This window comes from Misgurnus anguillicaudatus, chromosome 21 (genome assembly GCF_027580225.2).
Source record: "Misgurnus anguillicaudatus chromosome 21, ASM2758022v2, whole genome shotgun sequence".
NCBI lineage: Eukaryota > Metazoa > Chordata > Actinopteri > Cypriniformes > Cobitidae > Misgurnus > Misgurnus anguillicaudatus.
This window is the reverse complement of record NC_073357.2, coordinates 18,025,366-18,037,500: the sequence shown is the minus strand read 5'-3', so window position 1 is coordinate 18,037,500 and position 12,135 is coordinate 18,025,366. Positions and strand designations below refer to the sequence as shown.

Genomic DNA, 12,135 nt, shown 5'->3' with positions numbered 1-12,135 from the left:
ACGGCCACACCACCCTGAGCACGCCCGCTCTCGTCTGATCTCGGAAGCCAAGCAGGGTCGGGCCTGGTTAGTACTTGGATGGGAGACCGCCTGGGAATACCAGGTGCTGTAAGCATTTAATTCTTTATTTAATTAATTATTTAATTATTTATTCATATAATTTTTTTCCAGAAATGCATCCTTTCTGTAAGCGTTCGCCGATGGCATGGCGTTGCCACATTAGTCTTGAAGTGGCTCTCGAATCGAGTCAGCGCTCGCTTACGGCCACACCACCCTGAGCACGCCCGCTCTCGTCTGATCTCGGAAGCCAAGCAGGGTCGGGCCTGGTTAGTACTTGGATGGGAGACCGCCTGGGAATACCAGGTGCTGTAAGCATTTAATTCTTTATTTAATTAATTATTTAATTATTTATTCATATAATTTTTTTCCAGAAATGCATCCTTTCTGTTAACGTTCGCCGATGGCATGGCGTTGCCACATTAGTCTTGAAGTGGCTCTCGAATCGAGTCAGCGCTCGCTTACGGCCACACCACCCTGAGCACGCCCGCTCTCGTCTGATCTCGGAAGCCAAGCAGGGTCGGGCCTGGTTAGTACTTGGATGGGAGACCGCCTGGGAATACCAGGTGCTGTAAGCATTTAATTCTTTATTTAATTAATTATTTAATAATTTATTCATATAATTTTTTTCCAGAAATGCATCCTTTCTGTAAGCGTTCGCCGATGGCATGGCGTTGCCACATTAGTCTTGAAGTGGCTCTCGAATCGAGCCAGCGCTCGCTTACGGCCACACCACCCTGAGCACGCCCGCTCTCGTCTGATCTCGGAAGCCAAGCAGGGTCGGGCCTGGTTAGTACTTGGATGGGAGACCGCCTGGGAATACCAGGTGCTGTAAGCATTTAATTAATTATTTATTCATATAATTTTTTCCAGAAATGCATCCTTTCTGTAAGCGTTCGCCGATGGCATGGCGTTGCCACATTAGTCTTGAAGTGGCTCTCGAATCGAGTCAGCGCTCGCTTACGGCCACACCACCCTGAGCACGCCCGCTCTCGTCTGATCTCGGAAGCCAAGCAGGGTCGGGCCTGGTTAGTACTTGGATGGGAGACCGCCTGGGAATACCAGGTGCTGTAAGCATTTAATTAATTATTTAATTATTTATTCATATATTTTTTTCCAGAAATGCATCCTTTCTGTAAGCGTTCGCCGATGGCATGGCGTTGCCACATTAGTCTTGAAGTGGCTCTCGAATCGAGTCAGCGCTCGCTTACGGCCACACCACCCTGAGCACGCCCGCTCTCGTCTGATCTCGGAAGCCAAGCAGGGTCGGGCCTGGTTAGTACTTGGATGGGAGACCGCCTGGGAATACCAGGTGCTGTAAGCATTTTATTCTTTATTTAATTAATTATTTAATTATTTATTCATATAATTTTTTTCCAGAAATGCATCCTTTCTGTAAGCGTTCGCCGATGGCATGGCGTTGCCGCATTAGTCTTGAAGTGGCTCTCGAATCGAGTCAGCGCTCGCTTACGGCCACACCACCCTGAGCACGCCCGCTCTCGTCTGATCTCGGAAGCCAAGCAGGGTCGGGCCTGGTTAGTACTTGGATGGGAGACCGCCTGGGAATACCAGGTGCTGTAAGCATTTAATTCTTTATTTAATTAATTATTTAATTATTTATTCATATAATTTTTTTCAAGAAATGCATCCTTTCTGTAAGCGTTCGCCGATGGCATGGCGTTGCCACATTAGTCTTGAAGTGGCTCTCGAATCGAGTCAGCGCTCGCTTACGGCCACACCACCCTGAGCACGCCCGCTCTCGTCTGATCTCGGAAGCCAAGCAGGGTCGGGCCTGGTTAGTACTTGGATGGGAGACCGCCTGGGAATACCAGGTGCTGTAAGCATTTAATTCTTTATTTAATTAATTATTTAATTATTTATTCATATAATTTTTTTCCAGAAATGCATCCTTTCTGTAAGCGTTCGCCGATGGCATGGCGTTGCCACATTAGTCTTGAAGTGGCTCTCGAATCGAGCCAGCGCTCGCTTACGGCCACACCACCCTGAGCACGCCCGCTCTCGTCTGATCTCGGAAGCCAAGCAGGGTCGGGCCTGGTTAGTACTTGGATGGGAGACCGCCTGGGAATACCAGGTGCTGTAAGCATTTAATTCTTTATTTAATTAATTATTTAATTATTTATTCATATAATTTTTTTCCAGAAATGCATCCTTTCTGTAAGCGTTCGCCGATGGCATGGCGTTGCCACATTAGTCTTGAAGTGGCTCTCGAATCGAGTCAGCGCTCGCTTACGGCCACACCACCCTGAGCACGCCCGCTCTCGTCTGATCTCGGAAGCCAAGCAGGGTCGGGCCTGGTTAGTACTTGGATGGGAGACCGCCTGGGAATACCAGGTGCTGTAAGCATTTAATTAATTATTTAATTATTTATTCATATAATTTTTTCCAGAAATGCATCCTTTCTGTAAGCGTTCGCCGATGGCATGGCGTTGCCACATTAGTCTTGAAGTGGCTCTCGAATCGAGTCAACGCTCGCTTACGGCCACACCACCCTGAGCACGCCCGCTCTCGTCTGATCTCGGAAGCCAAGCAGGGTCGGGCCTGGTTAGTACTTGGATGGGAGACCGCCTGGGAATACCAGGTGCTGTAAGCATTTAATTCTTTATTTAATTAATTATTTAATTATTTATTCATATAATTTTTTTCCAGAAATGCATCCTTTCTGTAAGCGTTCGCCGATGGCATGGCGTTGCCACATTAGTCTTGAAGTGGCTCTCGAATCGAGTCAGCGCTCGCTTACGGCCACACCACCCTGAGCACGCCCGCTCTCGTCTGATCTCGGAAGCCAAGCAGGGTCGGGCCTGGTTAGTACTTGGATGGGAGACCGCCTGGGAATACCAGGTGCTGTAAGCATTTAATTCTTTATTTAATTAATTATTTAATTATTTATTCATATAATTTTTTTCCAGAAATGCATCCTTTCTGTAAGCGTTCGCCGATGGCATGGCGTTGCCACATTAGTCTTGAAGTGGCTCTCGAATCGAGTCAGCGCTCGCTTACGGCCACACCACCCTGAGCACGCCCGCTCTCGTCTGATCTCGGAAGCCAAGCAGGGTCGGGCCTGGTTAGTACTTGGATGGGAGACCGCCTGGGAATACCAGGTGCTGTAAGCATTTAATTCTTTATTTAATTAATTATTTAATTATTTATTCATATAATTTTTTTCCAGAAATGCATCCTTTCTGTAAGCGTTCGCCGATGGCATGGCGTTGCCACATTAGTCTTGAAGTGGCTCTCGAATCGAGTCAGCGCTCGCTTACGGCCACACCACCCTGAGCACGCCCGCTCTCGTCTGATCTCGGAAGCCAAGCAGGGTCGGGCCTGGTTAGTACTTGGATGGGAGACCGCCTGGGAATACCAGGTGCTGTAAGCATTTAATTCTTTATTTAATTAATTATTTAATTATTTATTCATATAATTTTTTTCCAGAAATGCATCCTTTCTGTAAGCGTTCGCCGATGGCATGGCGTTGCCACATTAGTCTTGAAGTGGCTCTCGAATCGAGTCAGCGCTCGCTTACGGCCACACCACCCTGAGCACGCCCGCTCTCGTCTGATCTCGGAAGCCAAGCAGGGTCGGGCCTGGTTAGTACTTGGATGGGAGACCGCCTGGGAATACCAGGTGCTGTAAGCATTTAATTAATTATTTAATTATTTATTCATATAATTTTTTCCAGAAATGCATCCTTTCTGTAAGCGTTCGCCGATGGCATGGCGTTGCCACATTAGTCTTGAAGTGGCTCTCGAATCGAGTCAACGCTCGCTTACGGCCACACCACCCTGAGCACGCCCGCTCTCGTCTGATCTCGGAAGCCAAGCAGGGTCGGGCCTGGTTAGTACTTGGATGGGAGACCGCCTGGGAATACCAGGTGCTGTAAGCATTTAATTCTTTATTTAATTAATTATTTAATTATTTATTCATATAATTTTTTTCCAGAAATGCATCCTTTCTGTAAGCGTTCGCCGATGGCATGGCGTTGCCACATTAGTCTTGAAGTGGCTCTCGAATCGAGTCAGCGCTCGCTTACGGCCACACCACCCTGAGCACGCCCGCTCTCGTCTGATCTCGGAAGCCAAGCAGGGTCGGGCCTGGTTAGTACTTGGATGGGAGACCGCCTGGGAATACCAGGTGCTGTAAGCATTTAATTCTTTATTTAATTAATTATTTAATTATTTATTCATATAATTTTTTTCCAGAAATGCATCCTTTCTGTAAGCGTTCGCCGATGGCATGGCGTTGCCACATTAGTCTTGAAGTGGCTCTCGAATCGAGTCAGCGCTCGCTTACGGCCACACCACCCTGAGCACGCCCGCTCTCGTCTGATCTCGGAAGCCAAGCAGGGTCGGGCCTGGTTAGTACTTGGATGGGAGACCGCCTGGGAATACCAGGTGCTGTAAGCATTTAATTAATTATTTATTCATATAATTTTTTCCAGAAATGCATCCTTTCTGTAAGCGTTCGCCGATGGCATGGCGTTGCCACATTAGTCTTGAAGTGGCTCTCGAATCGAGTCAGCGCTCGCTTACGGCCACACCACCCTGAGCACGCCCGCTCTCGTCTGATCTCGGAAGCCAAGCAGGGTCGGGCCTGGTTAGTACTTGGATGGGAGACCGCCTGGGAATACCAGGTGCTGTAAGCATTTAAGTAATTATTTAATTATTTATTCATATAATTTTTTTCCAGAAATGCATCCTTTCTGTAAGCGTTCGCCGATGGCATGGCGTTGCCACATTAGTCTTGAAGTGGCTCTCGAATCGAGTCAGCGCTCGCTTACGGCCACACCACCCTGAGCACGCCCGCTCTCGTCTGATCTCGGAAGCCAAGCAGGGTCGGGCCTGGTTAGTACTTGGATGGGAGACCGCCTGGGAATACCAGGTGCTGTAAGCATTTAATTAATTATTTATTCATATAATTTTTTTCCAGAAATGCATCCTTTCTGTAAGCGTTCGCCGATGGCATGGCGTTGCCACATTAGTCTTGAAGTGGCTCTCGAATCGAGTCAGCGCTCGCTTACGGCCACACCACCCTGAGCACGCCCGCTCTCGTCTGATCTCGGAAGCCAAGCAGGGTCGGGCCTGGTTAGTACTTGGATGGGAGACCGCCTGGGAATACCAGGTGCTGTAAGCATTTAATTCTTTATTTAATTAATTATTTAATTATTTATTCATATAATTTTTTTCCAGAAATGCATCCTTTCTGTAAGCGTTCGCCGATGGCATGGCGTTGCCACATTAGTCTTGAAGTGGCTCTCGAATCGAGTCAGCGCTCGCTTACGGCCACACCACCCTGAGCACGCCCGCTCTCGTCTGATCTCGGAAGCCAAGCAGGGTCGGGCCTGGTTAGTACTTGGATGGGAGACCGCCTGGGAATACCAGGTGCTGTAAGCATTTAATTAATTATTTAATTATTTATTCATATAATTTTTTTCCAGAAATGCATCCTTTCTGTAAGCGTTCGCCGATGGCATGGCGTTGCCACATTAGTCTTGAAGTGGCTCTCGAATCGAGTCAGCGCTCGCTTACGGCCACACCACCCTGAGCACGCCCGCTCTCGTCTGATCTCGGAAGCCAAGCAGGGTCGGGCCTGGTTAGTACTTGGATGGGAGACCGCCTGGGAATACCAGGTGCTGTAAGCATTTAATTAATTATTTATTCATATAATTTTTTCCAGAAATGCATCCTTTCTGTAAGCGTTCGCCGATGGCATGGCGTTGCCACATTAGTCTTGAAGTGGCTCTCGAATCGAGTCAGCGCTCGCTTACGGCCACACCACCCTGAGCACGCCCGCTCTCGTCTGATCTCGGAAGCCAAGCAGGGTCGGGCCTGGTTAGTACTTGGATGGGAGACCGCCTGGGAATACCAGGTGCTGTAAGCATTTAATTCTTTATTTAATTAATTATTTAATTATTTATTCATATAATTTTTTTCCAGAAATGCATCCTTTCTGTAAGCGTTCGCCGATGGCATGGCGTTGCCACATTAGTCTTGAAGTGGCTCTCGAATCGAGTCAGCGCTCGCTTACGGCCACACCACCCTGAGCACGCCCGCTCTCGTCTGATCTCGGAAGCCAAGCAGGGTCGGGCCTGGTTAGTACTTGGATGGGAGACCGCCTGGGAATACCAGGTGCTGTAAGCATTTAATTAATTATTTAATTATTTATTCATATAATTTTTTCCAGAAATGCATCCTTTCTGTAAGCGTTCGCCGATGGCATGGCGTTGCCACATTAGTCTTGAAGTGGCTCTCGAATCGAGTCAGCGCTCGCTTACGGCCACACCACCCTGAGCACGCCCGCTCTCGTCTGATCTCGGAAGCCAAGCAGGGTCGGGCCTGGTTAGTACTTGGATGGGAGACCGCCTGGGAATACCAGGTGCTGTAAGCATTTAATTCTTTATTTAATTAATTATTTAATTATTTATTCATATAATTTTTTTCCAGAAATGCATCCTTTCTGTAAGCGTTCGCCGATGGCATGGCGTTGCCACATTAGTCTTGAAGTGGCTCTCGAATCGAGTCAGCGCTCGCTTACGGCCACACCACCCTGAGCACGCCCGCTCTCGTCTGATCTCGGAAGCCAAGCAGGGTCGGGCCTGGTTAGTACTTGGATGGGAGACCGCCTGGGAATACCAGGTGCTGTAAGCATTTAATTCTTTATTTAATTAATTATTTAATTATTTATTCATATAATTTTTTTCCAGAAATGCATCCTTTCTGTAAGCGTTCGCCGATGGCATGGCGTTGCCACATTAGTCTTGAAGTGGCTCTCGAATCGAGTCAGCGCTCGCTTACGGCCACACCACCCTGAGCACGCCCGCTCTCGTCTGATCTCGGAAGCCAAGCAGGGTCGGGCCTGGTTAGTACTTGGATGGGAGACCGCCTGGGAATACCAGGTGCTGTAAGCATTTAATTAATTATTTATTCATATAATTTTTTCCAGAAATGCATCCTTTCTGTAAGCGTTCGCCGATGGCATGGCGTTGCCACATTAGTCTTGAAGTGGCTCTCGAATCGAGTCAGCGCTCGCTTACGGCCACACCACCCTGAGCACGCCCGCTCTCGTCTGATCTCGGAAGCCAAGCAGGGTCGGGCCTGGTTAGTACTTGGATGGGAGACCGCCTGGGAATACCAGGTGCTGTAAGCATTTAATTCTTTATTTAATTAATTATTTAATTATTTATTCATATAATTTTTTTCCAGAAATGCATCCTTTCTGTAAGCGTTCGCCGATGGCATGGCGTTGCCACATTAGTCTTGAAGTGGCTCTCGAATCGAGTCAGCGCTCGCTTACGGCCACACCACCCTGAGCACGCCCGCTCTCGTCTGATCTCGGAAGCCAAGCAGGGTCGGGCCTGGTTAGTACTTGGATGGGAGACCGCCTGGGAATACCAGGTGCTGTAAGCATTTAATTATTTATTTAATTAATTATTTAATTATTTATTCATATAATTTTTTTCCAGAAATGCATCCTTTCTGTAAGCGTTCGCCGATGGCATGGCGTTGCCACATTAGTCTTGAAGTGGCTCTCGAATCGAGTCAGCGCTCGCTTACGGCCACACCACCCTGAGCACGCCCGCTCTCGTCTGATCTCGGAAGCCAAGCAGGGTCGGGCCTGGTTAGTACTTGGATGGGAGACCGCCTGGGAATACCAGGTGCTGTAAGCATTTAATTCTTTATTTAATTAATTATTTAATTATTTATTCATATAATTTTTTTCCAGAAATGCATCCTTTCTGTAAGCGTTCGCCGATGGCATGGCGTTGCCACATTAGTCTTGAAGTGGCTCTCGAATCGAGTCAGCGCTCGCTTACGGCCACACCACCCTGAGCACGCCCGCTCTCGTCTGATCTCGGAAGCCAAGCAGGGTCGGGCCTGGTTAGTACTTGGATGGGAGACCGCCTGGGAATACCAGGTGCTGTAAGCATTTAATTAATTATTTATTCATATAATTTTTTCCAGAAATGCATCCTTTCTGTAAGCGTTCGCCGATGGCATGGCGTTGCCACATTAGTCTTGAAGTGGCTCTCGAATCGAGTCAGCGCTCGCTTACGGCCACACCACCCTGAGCACGCCCGCTCTCGTCTGATCTCGGAAGCCAAGCAGGGTCGGGCCTGGTTAGTACTTGGATGGGAGACCGCCTGGGAATACCAGGTGCTGTAAGCATTTAATTAATTATTTAATTATTTATTCATATAATTTTTTTCCAGAAATGCATCCTTTCTGTAAGCGTTCGCCGATGGCATGGCGTTGCCACATTAGTCTTGAAGTGGCTCTCGAATCGAGTCAGCGCTCGCTTACGGCCACACCACCCTGAGCACGCCCGCTCTCGTCTGATCTCGGAAGCCAAGCAGGGTCGGGCCTGGTTAGTACTTGGATGGGAGACCGCCTGGGAATACCAGGTGCTGTAAGCATTTAATTAATTATTTAATTATTTATTCATATAATTTTTTCCAGAAATGCATCCTTTCTGTAAGCGTTCGCCGATGGCATGGCGTTGCCACATTAGTCTTGAAGTGGCTCTCGAATCGAGTCAGCGCTCGCTTACGGCCACACCACCCTGAGCACGCCCGCTCTCGTCTGATCTCGGAAGCCAAGCAGGGTCGGGCCTGGTTAGTACTTGGATGGGAGACCGCCTGGGAATACCAGGTGCTGTAAGCATTTAATTAATTATTTAATTATTTATTCATATAATTTTTTTCCAGAAATGCATCCTTTCTGTAAGCGTTCGCCGATGGCATGGCGTTGCCACATTAGTCTTGAAGTGGCTCTCGAATCGAGTCAGCGCTCGCTTACGGCCACACCACCCTGAGCACGCCCGCTCTCGTCTGATCTCGGAAGCCAAGCAGGGTCGGGCCTGGTTAGTACTTGGATGGGAGACCGCCTGGGAATACCAGGTGCTGTAAGCATTTAATTAATTATTTAATTATTTATTCATATAATTTTTTTCCAGAAATGCATCCTTTCTGTAAGCGTTCGCCGATGGCATGGCGTTGCCACATTAGTCTTGAAGTGGCTCTCGAATCGAGTCAGCGCTCGCTTACGGCCACACCACCCTGAGCACGCCCGCTCTCGTCTGATCTCGGAAGCCAAGCAGGGTCGGGCCTGGTTAGTACTTGGATGGGAGACCGCCTGGGAATACCAGGTGCTGTAAGCATTTAATTAATTATTTAATTATTTATTCATATAATTTTTTTCCAGAAATGCATCCTTTCTGTAAGCGTTCGCCGATGGCATGGCGTTGCCACATTAGTCTTGAAGTGGCTCTCGAATCGAGTCAGCGCTCGCTTACGGCCACACCACCCTGAGCACGCCCGCTCTCGTCTGATCTCGGAAGCCAAGCAGGGTCGGGCCTGGTTAGTACTTGGATGGGAGACCGCCTGGGAATACCAGGTGCTGTAAGCATTTAATTCTTTATTTAATTAATTATTTAATTATTTATTCATATAATTTTTTTCCAGAAATGCATCCTTTCTGTAAGCGTTCGCCGATGGCATGGCGTTGCCACATTAGTCTTGAAGTGGCTCTCGAATCGAGTCAGCGCTCGCTTACGGCCACACCACCCTGAGCACGCCCGCTCTCGTCTGATCTCGGAAGCCAAGCAGGGTCGGGCCTGGTTAGTACTTGGATGGGAGACCGCCTGGGAATACCAGGTGCTGTAAGCATTTAATTCTTTATTTAATTAATTATTTAATTATTTATTCATATAATTTTTTTCCAGAAATGCATCCTTTCTGTAAGCGTTCGCCGATGGCATGGCGTTGCCACATTAGTCTTGAAGTGGCTCTCGAATCGAGTCAGCGCTCGCTTACGGCCACACCACCCTGAGCACGCCCGCTCTCGTCTGATCTCGGAAGCCAAGCAGGGTCGGGCCTGGTTAGTACTTGGATGGGAGACCGCCTGGGAATACCAGGTGCTGTAAGCATTTAATTAATTATTTAATTATTTATTCATATAATTTTTTCCAGAAATGCATCCTTTCTGTAAGCGTTCGCCGATGGCATGGCGTTGCCACATTAGTCTTGAAGTGGCTCTCGAATCGAGTCAGCGCTCGCTTACGGCCACACCACCCTGAGCACGCCCGCTCTCGTCTGATCTCGGAAGCCAAGCAGGGTCGGGCCTGGTTAGTACTTGGATGGGAGACCGCCTGGGAATACCAGGTGCTGTAAGCATTTAATTCTTTATTTAATTAATTATTTAATTATTTATTCATATAATTTTTTTCCAGAAATGCATCCTTTCTGTAAGCGTTCGCCGATGGCATGGCGTTGCCACATTAGTCTTGAAGTGGCTCTCGAATCGAGTCAGCGCTCGCTTACGGCCACACCACCCTGAGCACGCCCGCTCTCGTCTGATCTCGGAAGCCAAGCAGGGTCGGGCCTGGTTAGTACTTGGATGGGAGACCGCCTGGGAATACCAGGTGCTGTAAGCATTTAATTCTTTATTTAATTAATTATTTAATTATTTATTCATATAATTTTTTTCCAGAAATGCATCCTTTCTGTAAGCGTTCGCCGATGGCATGGCGTTGCCACATTAGTCTTGAAGTGGCTCTCGAATCGAGTCAGCGCTCGCTTACGGCCACACCACCCTGAGCACGCCCGCTCTCGTCTGATCTCGGAAGCCAAGCAGGGTCGGGCCTGGTTAGTACTTGGATGGGAGACCGCCTGGGAATACCAGGTGCTGTAAGCATTTAATTCTTTATTTAATTAATTATTTAATTATTTATTCATATAATTTTTTCCAGAAATGCATCCTTTCTGTAAGCGTTCGCCGATGGCATGGCGTTGCCACATTGAAGTGGCTCTCGAATCGAGTCAGCGCTCGCTTACGGCCACACCACCCTGAGCACGCCCGCTCTCGTCTGATCTCGGAAGCCAAGCAGGGTCGGGCCTGGTTAGTACTTGGATGGGAGACCGCCTGGGAATACCAGGTGCTGTAAGCATTTAATTCTTTATTTAATTAATTATTTAATTATTTATTCATATAATTTTTTTCCAGAAATGCATCCTTTCTGTAAGCGTTCGCCGATGGCATGGCGTTGCCACATTGAAGTGGCTCTCGAATCGAGTCAGCGCTCGCTTACGGCCACACCACCCTGAGCACGCCCGCTCTCGTCTGATCTCGGAAGCCAAGCAGGGTCGGGCCTGGTTAGTACTTGGATGGGAGACCGCCTGGGAATACCAGGTGCTGTAAGCATTTAATTAATTATTTAATTATTTATTCATATAATTTTTTTCCAGAAATGCATCCTTTCTGTAAGCGTTCGCCGATGGCATGGCGTTGCCACATTAGTCTTGAAGTGGCTCTCGAATCGAGTCAGCGCTCGCTTACGGCCACACCACCCTGAGCACGCCCGCTCTCGTCTGATCTCGGAAGCCAAGCAGGGTCGGGCCTGGTTAGTACTTGGATGGGAGACCGCCTGGGAATACCAGGTGCTGTAAGCATTTAATTCTTTATTTAATTAATTATTTAATTATTTATTCATATAATTTTTTCCCAGAAATGCATCCTTTCTGTAAGCGTTCGCCGATGGCATGGTGTTGCCACATTAGTCTTGAAGTGGCTCTCGAATCGAGTCAGCGCTCGCTTACGGCCACACCACCCTGAGCACGCCCGCTCTCGTCTGATCTCGGAAGCCAAGCAGGGTCGGGCCTGGTTAGTACTTGGATGGGAGACCCCCTGGGAATACCAGGTGCTGTAAGCATTTAATTCTTTATTTAATTAATTATTTAATTATTTATTCATATAATTTTTTTCCAGAAATGCATCCTTTCTGTAAGCGTTCGCCGATGGCATGGCGTTGCCACATTGAAGTGGCTCTCGAATCGAGTCAGCGCTCGCTTACGGCCACACCACCCTGAGCACGCCCGCTCTCGTCTGATCTCGGAAGCCAAGCAGGGTCGGGCCTGGTTAGTACTTGGATGGGAGACCGCCTGGGAATACCAGGTGCTGTAAGCATTTAATTCTTTATTTAATTAATTATTTAATTATTTATTCATATAATTTTGTTCCAGAAATGCATCCTTTCTGTAAGCGTTCGCCGATGGCATGGCGTTGCCACATT

The 12,135-nt window shown here is 47.9% G+C and overlaps 1 long non-coding RNA gene and 48 other non-coding genes across 50 annotated transcripts in view; 48 read left to right on the top strand and 1 right to left on the bottom strand.

The window, feature by feature from the left end:
- The window catches only part of LOC141356769 (5S ribosomal RNA), a 119-nt gene extending 4 nt beyond the window's left edge, over positions 1-115 (top strand). Inside the window, exon 1 of the ribosomal RNA XR_012363233.1 lies at positions 1-115. This exon is cut by the window's left edge and continues 4 nt beyond it. This is a non-coding gene — a ribosomal RNA (5S ribosomal RNA).
- Positions 1-12,135, bottom strand: part of LOC129437069 (uncharacterized) — a 363,412-nt gene that overhangs the window by 251,853 nt on the left and 99,424 nt on the right. The window lies entirely within an intron of this gene.
- On the top strand, positions 257-375 carry LOC141356768 (5S ribosomal RNA). Its single transcript, XR_012363232.1, has one exon. It is a non-coding gene; the product is annotated as a 5S ribosomal RNA (ribosomal RNA).
- On the top strand, positions 517-635 carry LOC141356767 (5S ribosomal RNA). Its single transcript, XR_012363231.1, has one exon. It is a non-coding gene; the product is annotated as a 5S ribosomal RNA (ribosomal RNA).
- Positions 777-895, top strand: LOC141356766 (5S ribosomal RNA). Its single transcript, XR_012363230.1, has one exon. It is a non-coding gene; the product is annotated as a 5S ribosomal RNA (ribosomal RNA).
- Positions 1,016-1,134, top strand: LOC141356765 (5S ribosomal RNA). Its single transcript, XR_012363229.1, has one exon. It is a non-coding gene; the product is annotated as a 5S ribosomal RNA (ribosomal RNA).
- On the top strand, positions 1,263-1,381 carry LOC141356764 (5S ribosomal RNA). Its single transcript, XR_012363228.1, has one exon. It is a non-coding gene; the product is annotated as a 5S ribosomal RNA (ribosomal RNA).
- On the top strand, positions 1,523-1,641 carry LOC141356763 (5S ribosomal RNA). The gene has a single exon (XR_012363227.1). It is a non-coding gene; the product is annotated as a 5S ribosomal RNA (ribosomal RNA).
- LOC141356762 (5S ribosomal RNA) lies at positions 1,783-1,901 on the top strand. Its single transcript, XR_012363226.1, has one exon. It is a non-coding gene; the product is annotated as a 5S ribosomal RNA (ribosomal RNA).
- On the top strand, positions 2,043-2,161 carry LOC141356761 (5S ribosomal RNA). Its single transcript, XR_012363225.1, has one exon. It is a non-coding gene; the product is annotated as a 5S ribosomal RNA (ribosomal RNA).
- On the top strand, positions 2,303-2,421 carry LOC141356759 (5S ribosomal RNA). Its single transcript, XR_012363223.1, has one exon. It is a non-coding gene; the product is annotated as a 5S ribosomal RNA (ribosomal RNA).
- Positions 2,550-2,668, top strand: LOC141356758 (5S ribosomal RNA). The gene has a single exon (XR_012363222.1). It is a non-coding gene; the product is annotated as a 5S ribosomal RNA (ribosomal RNA).
- Positions 2,810-2,928, top strand: LOC141356757 (5S ribosomal RNA). Its single transcript, XR_012363221.1, has one exon. It is a non-coding gene; the product is annotated as a 5S ribosomal RNA (ribosomal RNA).
- LOC141356756 (5S ribosomal RNA) lies at positions 3,070-3,188 on the top strand. Its single transcript, XR_012363220.1, has one exon. It is a non-coding gene; the product is annotated as a 5S ribosomal RNA (ribosomal RNA).
- Positions 3,330-3,448, top strand: LOC141356755 (5S ribosomal RNA). The gene has a single exon (XR_012363219.1). It is a non-coding gene; the product is annotated as a 5S ribosomal RNA (ribosomal RNA).
- On the top strand, positions 3,590-3,708 carry LOC141356754 (5S ribosomal RNA). The gene has a single exon (XR_012363218.1). It is a non-coding gene; the product is annotated as a 5S ribosomal RNA (ribosomal RNA).
- On the top strand, positions 3,837-3,955 carry LOC141356753 (5S ribosomal RNA). The gene has a single exon (XR_012363217.1). It is a non-coding gene; the product is annotated as a 5S ribosomal RNA (ribosomal RNA).
- Positions 4,097-4,215, top strand: LOC141356752 (5S ribosomal RNA). Its single transcript, XR_012363216.1, has one exon. It is a non-coding gene; the product is annotated as a 5S ribosomal RNA (ribosomal RNA).
- LOC141356751 (5S ribosomal RNA) lies at positions 4,357-4,475 on the top strand. The gene has a single exon (XR_012363215.1). It is a non-coding gene; the product is annotated as a 5S ribosomal RNA (ribosomal RNA).
- Positions 4,596-4,714, top strand: LOC141356750 (5S ribosomal RNA). Its single transcript, XR_012363214.1, has one exon. It is a non-coding gene; the product is annotated as a 5S ribosomal RNA (ribosomal RNA).
- LOC141356748 (5S ribosomal RNA) lies at positions 4,844-4,962 on the top strand. Its single transcript, XR_012363212.1, has one exon. It is a non-coding gene; the product is annotated as a 5S ribosomal RNA (ribosomal RNA).
- LOC141356747 (5S ribosomal RNA) lies at positions 5,084-5,202 on the top strand. The gene has a single exon (XR_012363211.1). It is a non-coding gene; the product is annotated as a 5S ribosomal RNA (ribosomal RNA).
- Positions 5,344-5,462, top strand: LOC141356746 (5S ribosomal RNA). Its single transcript, XR_012363210.1, has one exon. It is a non-coding gene; the product is annotated as a 5S ribosomal RNA (ribosomal RNA).
- On the top strand, positions 5,592-5,710 carry LOC141356745 (5S ribosomal RNA). Its single transcript, XR_012363209.1, has one exon. It is a non-coding gene; the product is annotated as a 5S ribosomal RNA (ribosomal RNA).
- On the top strand, positions 5,831-5,949 carry LOC141356744 (5S ribosomal RNA). Its single transcript, XR_012363208.1, has one exon. It is a non-coding gene; the product is annotated as a 5S ribosomal RNA (ribosomal RNA).
- Positions 6,091-6,209, top strand: LOC141356743 (5S ribosomal RNA). The gene has a single exon (XR_012363207.1). It is a non-coding gene; the product is annotated as a 5S ribosomal RNA (ribosomal RNA).
- LOC141356742 (5S ribosomal RNA) lies at positions 6,338-6,456 on the top strand. The gene has a single exon (XR_012363206.1). It is a non-coding gene; the product is annotated as a 5S ribosomal RNA (ribosomal RNA).
- Positions 6,598-6,716, top strand: LOC141356741 (5S ribosomal RNA). The gene has a single exon (XR_012363205.1). It is a non-coding gene; the product is annotated as a 5S ribosomal RNA (ribosomal RNA).
- On the top strand, positions 6,858-6,976 carry LOC141356740 (5S ribosomal RNA). The gene has a single exon (XR_012363204.1). It is a non-coding gene; the product is annotated as a 5S ribosomal RNA (ribosomal RNA).
- LOC141356739 (5S ribosomal RNA) lies at positions 7,097-7,215 on the top strand. Its single transcript, XR_012363203.1, has one exon. It is a non-coding gene; the product is annotated as a 5S ribosomal RNA (ribosomal RNA).
- LOC141356737 (5S ribosomal RNA) lies at positions 7,357-7,475 on the top strand. Its single transcript, XR_012363201.1, has one exon. It is a non-coding gene; the product is annotated as a 5S ribosomal RNA (ribosomal RNA).
- On the top strand, positions 7,617-7,735 carry LOC141356736 (5S ribosomal RNA). The gene has a single exon (XR_012363200.1). It is a non-coding gene; the product is annotated as a 5S ribosomal RNA (ribosomal RNA).
- Positions 7,877-7,995, top strand: LOC141356735 (5S ribosomal RNA). The gene has a single exon (XR_012363199.1). It is a non-coding gene; the product is annotated as a 5S ribosomal RNA (ribosomal RNA).
- On the top strand, positions 8,116-8,234 carry LOC141356734 (5S ribosomal RNA). Its single transcript, XR_012363198.1, has one exon. It is a non-coding gene; the product is annotated as a 5S ribosomal RNA (ribosomal RNA).
- On the top strand, positions 8,364-8,482 carry LOC141356733 (5S ribosomal RNA). Its single transcript, XR_012363197.1, has one exon. It is a non-coding gene; the product is annotated as a 5S ribosomal RNA (ribosomal RNA).
- On the top strand, positions 8,611-8,729 carry LOC141356732 (5S ribosomal RNA). Its single transcript, XR_012363196.1, has one exon. It is a non-coding gene; the product is annotated as a 5S ribosomal RNA (ribosomal RNA).
- Positions 8,859-8,977, top strand: LOC141356731 (5S ribosomal RNA). The gene has a single exon (XR_012363195.1). It is a non-coding gene; the product is annotated as a 5S ribosomal RNA (ribosomal RNA).
- LOC141356730 (5S ribosomal RNA) lies at positions 9,107-9,225 on the top strand. The gene has a single exon (XR_012363194.1). It is a non-coding gene; the product is annotated as a 5S ribosomal RNA (ribosomal RNA).
- On the top strand, positions 9,355-9,473 carry LOC141356729 (5S ribosomal RNA). The gene has a single exon (XR_012363193.1). It is a non-coding gene; the product is annotated as a 5S ribosomal RNA (ribosomal RNA).
- On the top strand, positions 9,615-9,733 carry LOC141356728 (5S ribosomal RNA). Its single transcript, XR_012363192.1, has one exon. It is a non-coding gene; the product is annotated as a 5S ribosomal RNA (ribosomal RNA).
- On the top strand, positions 9,875-9,993 carry LOC141356726 (5S ribosomal RNA). The gene has a single exon (XR_012363190.1). It is a non-coding gene; the product is annotated as a 5S ribosomal RNA (ribosomal RNA).
- On the top strand, positions 10,122-10,240 carry LOC141356725 (5S ribosomal RNA). Its single transcript, XR_012363189.1, has one exon. It is a non-coding gene; the product is annotated as a 5S ribosomal RNA (ribosomal RNA).
- LOC141356724 (5S ribosomal RNA) lies at positions 10,382-10,500 on the top strand. The gene has a single exon (XR_012363188.1). It is a non-coding gene; the product is annotated as a 5S ribosomal RNA (ribosomal RNA).
- Positions 10,642-10,760, top strand: LOC141356723 (5S ribosomal RNA). The gene has a single exon (XR_012363187.1). It is a non-coding gene; the product is annotated as a 5S ribosomal RNA (ribosomal RNA).
- LOC141356722 (5S ribosomal RNA) lies at positions 10,895-11,013 on the top strand. The gene has a single exon (XR_012363186.1). It is a non-coding gene; the product is annotated as a 5S ribosomal RNA (ribosomal RNA).
- Positions 11,149-11,267, top strand: LOC141356721 (5S ribosomal RNA). The gene has a single exon (XR_012363185.1). It is a non-coding gene; the product is annotated as a 5S ribosomal RNA (ribosomal RNA).
- Positions 11,397-11,515, top strand: LOC141356720 (5S ribosomal RNA). Its single transcript, XR_012363184.1, has one exon. It is a non-coding gene; the product is annotated as a 5S ribosomal RNA (ribosomal RNA).
- Positions 11,657-11,775, top strand: LOC141356912 (5S ribosomal RNA). The gene has a single exon (XR_012363384.1). It is a non-coding gene; the product is annotated as a 5S ribosomal RNA (ribosomal RNA).
- Positions 11,911-12,029, top strand: LOC141356719 (5S ribosomal RNA). The gene has a single exon (XR_012363183.1). It is a non-coding gene; the product is annotated as a 5S ribosomal RNA (ribosomal RNA).